Source organism: Carassius gibelio, chromosome B1, assembly GCF_023724105.1.
Source record: "Carassius gibelio isolate Cgi1373 ecotype wild population from Czech Republic chromosome B1, carGib1.2-hapl.c, whole genome shotgun sequence".
NCBI classification, from domain to species: domain Eukaryota; kingdom Metazoa; phylum Chordata; class Actinopteri; order Cypriniformes; family Cyprinidae; genus Carassius; species Carassius gibelio.
In genome coordinates, this window is record NC_068396.1 from 37,030,161 (window position 1) to 37,042,660 (window position 12,500).

General features: G+C 34.7%; 1 protein-coding gene across 1 annotated transcript in view; it reads left to right on the top strand.

Annotated features, from left to right (window-relative positions):
- LOC127948734 (ral GTPase-activating protein subunit beta-like) overlaps positions 1 to 117 on the top strand; it is a 6,913-nt gene extending 6,796 nt beyond the window's left edge. The window contains exon 8 of the mRNA XM_052545397.1: positions 1 to 117. This exon is cut by the window's left edge and continues 1,332 nt beyond it. The gene's annotated coding sequence lies outside the window, so the exon portion shown is untranslated.
- The last annotated feature ends 12,383 nt before the right edge of the window (positions 118 to 12,500 follow it).

A 12,500-nucleotide genomic window follows, 5' to 3' on the forward strand; every position in this document is an offset into this window, starting at 1 on the left:
ATCTTATATTATTGATTAGGAGAACACTTGTTTGTATTTATGCCATCATATATGTGTCCAAACCAAACATTGGATATTGAATGTAACACATGTAATGGAATAAAGATTTTAATGAAATACCTATCAGATAACAGTCATGTGTGTGTGTGTGTGTGTGTGTGTGTGTGTGTGTGTGTGTGTGTGTGTGTGTGTTTGTGTGTGTGAGGATGAGGTTTGTAGTTAGTAATATGAATTATTGAGACGGTGATAAAAAAAGAAAACATAAATAACAATCATTTAAAACCCTGATTTGTGTTGGGTTATTTGAGATGATTAACATTAAGCCAGTAATTTTATGTTAGATAATAGTTTACCCAACAAACCAAATTGATTTTTTATATTTATATTTATTTAATTATATTTATATATATGCCTCATTAATAGTTTATGCTCAATTAATAGTTCAGACATATTTTTAAAAAATCAACTGTAATTTTATTATTATTTTAATAATAATAAAGTATTTAAAAACTATTAAATAACATTATTTTTTAAAAATATATATTTAGTATTATACGTTGTATTTAGTAATTTATAGAGCATTCATGCATGCATTTTGATGCATTTTAATGATTTATTTCCAGAAGTTTCCTGCACTAGATACAGTCAGAATAATAGATATATACGCATAATTAATCCAAGCAGATTAAGAAAATAATTTTGTATTACAAGTTTTCTAAACTGTTCTGTTTAAATATGCAAATGTAAAAATGTAAAATGTAAAATCTAATTAAAGATGCATGAATTTGCATGAATCTGAACACTGGAAAAAGCCAGTACAACACATTTTCACCATGTTTTTAAGAAATGCAAATTCAAATCAAGAAGAAGTGCTGCTGAAGCAGAGAAAAAAAACCTTAAATATGCAAATACATCATTATCTAGTAAAATATGCACTAATTTGCAAACACTTCCAGAACAGAAATCTGAAGATTCTTAAAATGTAGAGTAAAAGATTTTGAATTTCTCTTTTTATCATTTCATAAATCAAAAACGAATGTCAACAGCCAGAAAAAAAAAAAAAAAAAAAAAAATTCACCATGTTGTTTAGAAATTAAATATAATATGAATAAGGTGGATAATATATGAAAGAAAAAACTTGGTTAAACTCTTCAGAATTTAAGAATAAAGCTGTCAACTGTTTTACGTTTGGTGTGTGTTTACTGTGGAAGAGGAGAAACAAACTTCAAAGATGTGGATTCAAATTAAAACCTGAAAAGATGTCTCAATGTCTTTCAATCAGAAAACATCAATGCAAATGTCAATCTTGTTAAATATTCAAACATTATTAAAACAAGATTAATTTACTTACGAAGCAAAATAAAAATAACAAATCTGGCAAAAAAAATTTCAAGGAAAATAAACTAATCTACAGGAAGAACTAGTGTATTTTCCCCAGTTGATTGATTACATCAAGATTAATTGTCAACTTTTTATTTTATTTATTTTTTTTGCAATGATTACTAAAGTTTTCCAAAATATTATGTTTAATTATGCAAACCTGTGATTATTTAGTTAAACATGCATGCGCTAATTTGCATGAATTTCCAGAACAAATGTGTTATGTTAAAGGTTTTTACAAATCAAATCAAAGGGGGAAACTAGTTTATTTTTCTGACATTTGTTCTTGTTTAAAACTTAAACTCACTTAATTTTAATGAATTTTTTCAGAAAACAAGACATAATATCTTGCGCATCACGTATGTTAATAAAGATAAACAAGAATGTTTAGACATTTCTACATGGAAAGAATACAAAAATATTAGTAAAATGGTATATACTGGCTTTGGTATTAATGTAATAGCATCAGAAATAAATATTTATTTTACTTTTACATTTATGCATTTGACAGACAATTTTATCCAAAGCAACTCCCTTTGCATGAAGGTATTTGTCATATTGTCAGGTCATTGAAATCCTGTCTGTGTCCCATGTAAGCGTGCAGTATCTCAGGATCTGATGCCGTGAGCTCTGTTCAGGACAGCAGAAGGTTTTGTGGCCCCGTAAGGTTCTGGCTCTCGTCCCGCCGTGGGTTCCTGGGGTCCAGTGCCAAGTGTCCATCTTGCCTGATATATATATATATATATTTATATCACAGTTCTGAGTTTTTGATTTAGTTTTTTTTTGCATGTTCATATCTCATACTTCTGGCTATCTCAAGTCTTGCGTTTGCATCTCACAATTTTGTTGTTTTTGTTTCTGTCACAGAGTTTAAAATAATTATAAAAATTATAACTTTGATGTTTTATCTTGCAATTCTAACTTTTTCCTTCCAGTTCCGTGTTTATTATGACATACCAGAATTTATATCTCGTAATTCTGAGTTTTTATCTCATAATTCTGAATTTATATTTCATAGTCCTGTTTTTATTCTGTTTATATCCAATAATTCTGAAATTATATCTCATAATTCTTAATTTATATATTGTAATTCTGAGTATATATCCCATAATTCTGAATTTATATTTCACAATCCTGTTTTTATTCTGTTTATATCCGATAATTCTTAATTTATATCTCGTAATTCTGAATTTATATCTTGTAATTCTGAGTATATATCTCGTAATTTCTCAGTTTATATCCCATAATTCTGAATTTATATCTCATAAATCAGAGTATCTCATAAATCTGAGTTTATATTTTATAATTCTGAATTTATATCTCGTAATTCTGAAATTATATCTTGTAATTCTGAATTTATATCTTATAATTTTGAATTTATATCCCATATTTCTGAATTTATATCTCATAATTCTGACTTTATATCCTTTAATTCTGACTTTATATCCTTTAATTCTGAATTTATATTCCGTAATTCTGAGTTTATATCTCGTAATTCTGAATTTATATCTTATAATTCTGAGTTTATATCCTTTAATTCTGAGTTTATATCTCATAATTCTGAGTTTATATCTCATAATTCTGAGTTTATATCTCATAATTCTGAGTTTATATCCCATATTTCTGAGTTTATATCCCATAATTCTGAATTTATATCTCGTAATTCTGAATTTATATCTTGTAATTCTGACTTTATATCCTTTAATTCTGAATATATATCTCGTAATTCTGAATTTATATTTCATAATACTGAGTTTATATCCCATAATTCAAAATGTATTTCTCGTAACTCTGAGTTTATATCTTGTAATTTTGAATTTATATTTCGTATTGCTGAGTTCATTCTGATTATATCCCGTAATTCTGAATTTATATCTTCTAATTCTGTTCTTATATTTAGTAATTTTGAGTTTATACCTCGTAACCCTGAGTTTATTCTGAGATTATATTATATCTCATAATTCTGAGTTTATAATTCACAGTTCTGAATTTATATTTCATAATCCTGAGTTTATTCTCAATTTATATCTGATAATTCTGTTTATTCCAAATTAATATTGCAATTTTGAGTACAGTAAGAATTATGAGATAACAAGTTGCAATGATCTTTTTTATATTTTATATGGTGAAATGAGCTCCCATTGGCTCGTTCTACATAATTTCTCACTTTGTATCATGTCTTCCTTTGTTGGTTCTTCCATCTTGAGTGTGAGATAACAAGTGTAAGATCTTGTATCTATTATGCATTTACATATTTTCAAGTTTTTTATTTGTACAAAGTAACTTACAAAGATTATTGGAGTATGTTTTACAAGAAAATACTATTTCAGACATTTACTTAAAAATCTCACACTTAATCCAACGTGTTACAGTACTTCTGTACTTTCTAGACCCCTTTTTTTTTAGAACTTTAGTTTTTTAATAGGATGGTGAGTTTCTGAAAGATCACCATTACTGATCAGTCCGTGTGTTTTTCAGAAAACATCTTCAGCATTCACCAACAGTAGAGCGTTTGGCTTTATGGAGTGGCTTCATTGAGCTTCAGTGGCTTCATCTTCAGCAGAGCCAGATGGTCTGTTCTGGAGGATTAGCTTTAGTGTTTGTGTGCTGTTTAATGTTTGTTTGTTTAACGGGAAACATTTAAGCCTATCGTCTGGTTCCACTGACGTATGCGCACAGTTGAGGTTTTGCGACAACGGAGACGTTTTGGCAACAGCGAGTTGCCGTCTGTAGAACATAGACAGTAAAAGAAATGGACACAGCGACCCCATTGGAACTCAATTGAGACAAGTGAAGCCCATTTTTAGCGTTTTTTACCACTTCCGTTTCTGACGCGCAGACTCAAACTAAGCTTGACGATGTCAGCAACCTGTAACCTAGTAGCTGTGCGTGCAAACTGCCATCGTTAATCTTGCAGAGACGGCGAGCTTGAGCGGGGAGCTCTTTGTCGTGAGTGAGCAGGAGTAAGTATTCTGATTAATTATTTCGTATAGTATTTTAAAATGTAACGCCAGTACGCCATATTAAGTTAATTGCTTGCGAGCTTCTCCTCCTGTCTGTACGGTAATGTGACAGAGAGCCGAGTGGTTATGACGCAATCGTTAGCCTATTTTTACAAAAACTGTTTATACGGGGCCATAATGTAACATACAAGGTAATGGAGCACTTTATACATTGTCGTGTATCTTTAGAAATAAATAATGAACAAACTGAGTCTTTAAAAGCCTCTGATGTAAAGTTATTCGCTGTCAAAGTGACGCTAAAATGAATGGGAGTCAATGGGATGCTAACGCAAGTGAAGTTCTGCTACAAGATGGCGGCACCCGGCCGACTTCAACTTCCGGTCGACTTCCTTGCCGCCTGGTGTAGAAGATCAGATGGACTCCACATTGAAGAGGGTGATAACAACGCGAAGGCATCGGGCTAACAAGATGCATTTTATATCGTGACACTGAGCATTTGTTTAAGTGCTTGGCACAACACCGGCATTCTAGATAGAGACGTAAATAAAGTTGGTGTCATGAACCCTTGCGCATGATTAGTAAAAGTATAACCTGTGGGGGAAAGCGTTTTAAACCTTATTTTTTAGCGATTTTTTTTTTTTTTTTTTTCTATACATGCAGTTTTTATGTTCCGGTGACCAATGAAAGTGCAGTTCTGACTCTCTCACCATTTATTTAGTTAGGAGCTGGTCTTGTTAGTCCGAAATAGCTGCCAAGATGGCGGCCGAGTGGCACGACTTGCCTAAAAGGACTTTGGATGAACTCAGAAATATGAGATATAAACTCCGAAAAAAATCAGGATTGTGACATTTTAACTCAAATTAATGAGGTATAAACTCATTATTAAGAGATATAACCTCAGAATTATGAGATATATATTATAAGAAATATAAACACATGTTTATGAGATATTCTATCAAAGTATAATGATGAATGACTTTACGTTTCAGTTCTCAACTGTTCATCTTTGTAAATGTACAGTAAGTGTGTTTTATTTGACATGTCCTTTAGCAGTGTTTGCTGATTCTGTGATGCTTTATGATTACCATTATCATCTGTACTGTAAGAATGATGATGAAGATGATGATGATGATGATGATGAACACGCACATCCTGAAAGGACTCATTGTTAGCTGAGATGTTGTCATGGCAACACAACCCAGAAGAGATGAAAAGCAGCTCTGCGTTTGTTCTTACAAACACGCTCAGATATTGATGAGTTATCACAGCCGCTCTTCTGATAAATAAGCTTTCGTGGCTGGTTATTTTTTCATCAGAAAACAAATGTTTGTTGTGTTTTTGGTCGATCTTATGTTAAATTGCCAGTGATTTTTGGCTTTCTCACATGGCCTTTGATTCCCAGAGAGAACTCAGACGGTGATCAATAATACATCCATTCATCAATACTGTCATATTCCCTTGTGTGAGACATCGGCTCACCTCCAACCATCACTATCCAGCACAGGTTTCATCTAGGGTTTGGAAACAAACATCACTTATAGCTATAAGTTTACTATGCGTGCCCCAAACAGGTTACGCAATATAAGTTCAAATTTAAAAACAATATAAATAAATAAATAAAACTTTCCCTTAACCTGCTGTTAAAAATAAATAATCAGGCGAGTCTGTAGGCTGGTTTCAAATGGTTTTGTGATCAAGAAGGGCGACCAACTTAAGCTAATTAAACCACAAAAAGCCCATTTATCTCTTAATTCTAGATCTGAAATAAAACAAGCATCATTTATGGCTATAAGGTCCTGTAAGATGCTTGCATTGGAAACTCAAACAGGACTAGTTACCTTCTCAACACCAAAACTAGCTCTGGAGAGAGTGAAGAGGGAGTGTGTGTGTGTGTGTGTGTGTGTGTGTGTGTGTGAGAGAGAGAGAGAGAGAGAGAGAGAGAGAAGTGGTCCCCAGCCGAGCCTGGTTTCTCCCAAGGTTTTTTTCTCCATTCTGTCACCGATGGAGTTTCGGTTCCTTGCCGCTGTCGCCTCTGGCTTGCTTAGTTAGGGTCACTTCATCTACAGCGATATCGTTGACTTTATTGCAAATAAATGCACAGACACTATTTAAACTGAACAGAGATGACATCACTGAATTCAATGATGAACTGCCTTTAACTATTATTGTTTTCATAATGAATGTTGTTCAGTTGCTTTGACGCAATGTATTTTGTTTAAAGCACTATATAAATAAAGATGACTTGAGAGAGAGAGAGAGAGAGAGAGAGTGAGTCAAACCTGTGTAGAGAGAGAGTGAAGAGGGAGGGAGGGAGGGAGGGTGTGAGTGAGTGAGTGAGAGAGAGAGAGAGAGAGAGAGAGAAAGTGAAGAGTGAGGGTTTGCGTTTGTGCGTGTGTGTGTGTGTGTGTGTGTGAGAGAGAGAGAGAGAGAGACAGAGAGAGAGAGGGAGAGAGGGAGAGATAGAGAGAGAGTCAAACCTGTGTAGAGAGAGAGTGAAGAGGGATGGTGTGTGTGTGACAGAGAGAGACAGAGAGAGAGAAAGAGAGAGGTAGGCTGCAGATCGTCTTCGCGTCGCTATTGGTTTCTTGTTCCTCCGCGCCGCGCACCTCTCGCGCGCAGTGATGCTCGCACCTGGCGAAGGGCGGAAGACCCGCAGCATCAGCACCAGCGGATCTCCATGACGACAGCAGCACCTCCAGCATGGTGCAGAAATCCCGCAACGGCGGCGTGTATCCCGCCCCGCAGGCCGAGAAGAAGCTGAAGGTGGGTTTCGTGGGGCTCGAGGCGGGAGGGACGGAGTCGAGCCGAGACGGCGCGCTGCTGATCGCGGGCGCGGAGGCGACGAAGCGCGGCAGCATCTTGAGCAAACAGCGCTCCAGCATCTCCGGGAAGAGGCCGCCGAAGCGCAACGCGTTCTACCGACGCCTGCAGAATTTCCTCTACAATGTTCTGGAGAGACCTCGCGGATGGGCGTTCATCTACCACGCTTACGTGTGAGTACCATCACAACAAAGAGCTTCTGGAGACGCACTGGCATCATCTCGCTTTTGCGCGTGCTTTTGATGCGATGCTCAGCGGGGTCGTGATTCCTCGAGCGATACAAGAGATGCTGCTTTTATATATCCCTCTAACAAAAGGTTCTTTTGTGCTTCTTTAACATTAAGTGTTCGGTTTAGAGCCTAAAGTACCCTTGTGTAATGATTGTTTTTGGGCTTCACATGTTTACAGTGTGGCAGGATTGTTCTAGTAGCTAGAACATGATGTGACATTTCCTCTGTCTGTTCTCTTACTCCCAAAAAGCTATAAAAGCTAAAAAGCTTCAGATGAATATCTGCCCAAAGAGCTTTTATTTCCTAAAGTGAATCGTTCTGTTTGGGACTTCAGGCTGTTGTTCTTCATGACTGGGAACTGTTGTTATCTGCTGCATTCCTGTTGTGCATGTCATGCATTTAGCAGAAGTTATGGCAAGAGAAGATGCTGCAATTCTTTCCGGTCGCTGATTATATAATTCTAAAAGGATTGTAGCAATAGTGCGATGTTAATGGTATTAATAATTCAGTTTAGAGCCGGATTCATGATATACATATGACTCCAGTTCCTTGTGGAAAAGTGCGAAATTTTTAACCCTCTGAAGTCCGAGGTGATTTTGAGGCCTTTGAGATGTTTTGACGGCAATGAATCATTCTGCTCGAGACTCGTGTTCTTCATGGTGAAGGTCTAGTAATTAACTGTCATCTGCTGCATTTCTGTCGTGCATTTCATGCATTTGACGGTTGTTAATTGGAGATTGTTTTAGCAGCAGAACATGGTTTCTGGTGGTTCATTATAACACTCTGAAAGCTTGTTTTGTGATATGTATAGATTTTATTCACCCAGAGAATCTTTTGACGCTCAGATTTCATGCACACATTGTGTTGGTGTTTGAAGGTTCTTGTTACAAGCTGAAGAAATCCAATCTAATGTAATTTAGAGGCACATCTCAAGCTTGAAAGAGATTTGGTTTCAAATTCCCTTGTTTTAGCTTATCCAGAGCTGTATTGTTTCTCATTCTCTTTTGTACCTCATCCTGTATCATTATTATTAACCTGAGATCAGCATCAACCGCTGCATAATCAGAGCCACACACCAAAGACAGAAAGACAAGCAAACATCTGCAATCGCTTAAACACGCTGTAAAAACAGTTTAATCAGTGAAAATACCACATATGATCAGTTTCCATGCACTGTGGCATTGCTTTAAGATATCCCACAGTACTGACCGAATGTCAACATTATCGGTTGTTATATATGAAAGTGTAATGATGTGTTTCCAGTATGTTTGGTGATATCAGCTGCAGATGTTGCCTCTGTTTTGAGGCGATACCAGTGCGAGTATCTTCACAGCATTGCCCTCCGACCGCGTCTAATCTCACTCAATTAAGCGTGAGTCAGTGGCTCATTGAAGGCAATGTGAGGCAGTTTCAGCACCGCGGCTTGTGAACAGCTCCTGTGACTCTCACAGCATCCTGAGACACAGATGCATGAACAGGAACAGCACTGACACTCGCTGAACATTTAAAACCTTTTATAAACAAACATCATTATTGTTATGTTGCGCTCATTTTGATCTGGAGAGGATTTTCATTTTCTTCAAAAAAGCTAGTTAATGTTATTGGATTGGACTCTCACATGGGGTATCATAACTTCACAAAAAAATATATAATTTTTGTTCCTTTTTTTTCACCTTTTGTTGTTTCTGGTCAGAAATAGCTGGCTTATGCATTTCTTGTTATGCTATATATATTATTACAACATTTTTTGTTGTTGTTGTTGTTTTTTTTAGCATAGGTTTTCTATTTGTCATTAGTCTTTGAGTAAAAAGTGCCAAAATGATTCACAAATAATGCTTTTTTCACTTTATATAAAATATCTTTATAGCAGTACTCGTCTTGCATTTTGGACATTTTTGCATTCTTTGTGATTATTTTTTTAAATGTAAAAAAAAAAAAATAATACCACCTCAGACAGCCCAAAACAGCAACATGGACTCTTAATGGTATACTTAATTCCCTTAATAATGGTGAAATAATTAATAAATGAATAGTGCATTGTTATATTAATGTTATGTTCTTGTATTATCATTCCGGTCTATAATATAATATGTTTTGTAATAAAAACCAGCCAATCATAATGTCTTTTAGCCATCTTTATTTATCTTTTTGCCTTCACCGCTAAAAATAAATAATTTCTCCCCCGTTTCTCCATATATACAGTCTTTTGTTTCCTATCTGATGCACTGCACTTGTTTCTCTTTATCTGGCTTACTCTTTATCATCATTATATTTAATTAAACAATGGACTCATTAGTCAATGTTATCATAAATCCTGAGTTTTTGGATTATATCTGGTTAAATTAGCAGTTGAGTGGGTGTAGATACAAGATTGGTTTCTTCATGGTTCCTCCAAAGCTTTCTTTCCATGCCATAAAAATGCTATACGTAATGTTATATTTTAAGCTAGAAAGCTAAGTGTTGATGTGGCATAAGGAACAGGACTGCACTCTTATTTTAGCTGCAGATGTGTCTAAACCACTGTGTTACCGTGTCGTGTCTGAGTAACACGCTCAAGTCAGCAAAAACTGCTAATCGTAGTAGACAGTTTGGAAACCAGAGAGGATGAGTTAAATAAATAAATGACTCAAAACTGCTGCTCTTACTGTGTTTTAGAGCTGCTGATGTTCACCAAATAACAGTAGTTGCAGTAAAGTACATGTCAGTGCTATCATGCACTTAAAAAAATTAATTAATAAATAAAATAAAATGCTGAAAACAAAAAAGTTGCCAGAACCTTAAAATGTAAAATATATTTTTAGAAATAAAAAATGTGAAATATGACATTTTATGTTTTCCTGATTGAAATTAAGTTTACGGTAAAAAAAAAAAAAAAAAAAAAAAAAAAAAAAAAGGAATATTATATTGCATTACCTTAAATAGTTAAAATTATTAAAATGTGTTTTGTACACAGAGGAAGATGAATCAAAGATCATCACAATGTTGAAACACTAATATATAGAAGGTGCACCCTGTCATTCAAAACACCATAAAATAATGCAATTAACATGCAATTAACAACAGAAAATGTAACATAACAAACTCTAATGTATTCAATGAATAAGAAAACCATAAGAAGAAACTGGTATTTGAATGCAAGACAATGTTTCACACAAGAACTTGTGCCACAATTCACAATTTTTAATACCCAAATCAGTATTTTATTGTAGGATTCCCATCAGATGTCCCGTTAGATTTAGAGCAGTTTTGCACATATGTAAATTAATCATTAACCAATTAATAATTTTTTACTGCAGTATTTTACCATTCAAATTAGAATAGTTTTTAACAGTGTAGCTTTCAAGACGGGTTTTTTAGTTTTCACTAGCTTTTTTGTGAAAATACACTTTTGCATCGTCTTGTGTGTGTATGTGTGTGTGTGTGTGTGTGTGTGTGAGCTCTCAGCTCAGGTGTGAATCAGGCACCACCATTTAAGTTTGCTGTGAAAAAAGCAGCATGGTCTCAGGCCATCGGCCCTGCAGCGATCTGACACACTCCGGTTCATGTGGAGCTGTTAGTGTACCACAACATTACACTGATGAACGAGACACACACCTCATAAACATGCACTTTCTGATGAGCTGAAGCACTGATTTATAGTGAACAAAGATTCAGTTCAAGCTTGTAGTGCTGACGTGTTATATAAAAGATTTGTGAGAGGAACAAACCCAAATCTAACAATTAGCTTGAAATATTGCCAAACTGGTTTGGAATAATCAAGACTTTTTAATGGTTCTGAAAGAAGTCTCTTCCACTCACCGGGGCTGCATTTATTTGATCAAAAACATGGTAAAAATTGTGAAATATTATTACAATGTAAAATAACTTTCTAGAAGAATTTTCTGTGTGAATATCTGTTAAACTGTAATTTATTTCTGTGTATTTCCAGCATCATTCCTCCAGTCTTCAGTGTCACATGATCTTCAGAAATCATGAAAATATACTGATTTACTGATTCTGATTATTATCAGTGTTGAAAACAGTCGTGCTGCACAATATTATTTTCAGAAATTTTTATTTTTAAGAATTCACAGATGAATAGAAATTTCAAAAGAACAGCATTTATTTATTTTGTAACATTATAAATGTTACTTTTGAGCAATTAAAGGAATCCTTGATGAATAAAAGCATTGATTTATTTAAAAAACTCATATTTTTATGATAATCACAAATGTTTCTTGAGCAGCAAATCATCATATTAGAATGCAAGTAATACACAGCAATAAATTACATTTGATCAGTTATTCACATAGAAAACAGCTGTTATAAATTGTAATATTATTTCACAATTTTTGATGTATTGCAGTCAAATAAACGCAGACTTGGTGAGCAGAAGAGACTTCTTCCAAAACATTAAGCATTTGAATATTTTAAACATTTAGAGGTGAACTCATCTCTCTGTAGTAAAGGGAAAATGTGAGTTTAGCTGCAGGTCGCGGGACATTTAAAGTGAATCAGAGGACTGTGTCAGTCGGGGAAGTAAAGTCAAAGAGCAAACGTCTGGTTAGAGGGAAAAACAACATGAAACTGCATAAATAAAGCCTTCTGCTTTCTGCAGACTGACATCATTTTACAGTTTTGTGGGTTGAATTGCACCATCTGAGAGCTGCTGTTTCACACACTGAGATCAAGTCAACATTAAACTATTTGCATTTTGCAACCCTTTATACTTTTATAAAATTACATATTTTTTTTTGTCAAACTGGAGATAAAAGTGTATTTTCTCCATCGGGAACTGATTGGACTGAACATTTTAGACCAGAATAAGTCAGATCTTGATTGATCTTGAGCAAACACTGATATTTATTTTTGATATGTAGGTTTGAGGTGTTTGACAAGCTGTGAGCGATGCATTTCATCATGACTGTTGATGTGCGTGTGTGTGTGTGTGTGTGTGTGTGTGTGTGTAAGCATGTGTTGGTATTAAGCCGTCTGTTCTGGTCTTTGGCTTCGGTCCATTTATCATTTACTATTAAATTGAACTAAAAATGCATGCATGCATGTATAACTCTGTATATAGGTATGTTGCTTTCATGATGCATTAGATGCTCATCAGAGTCAGTTTAGT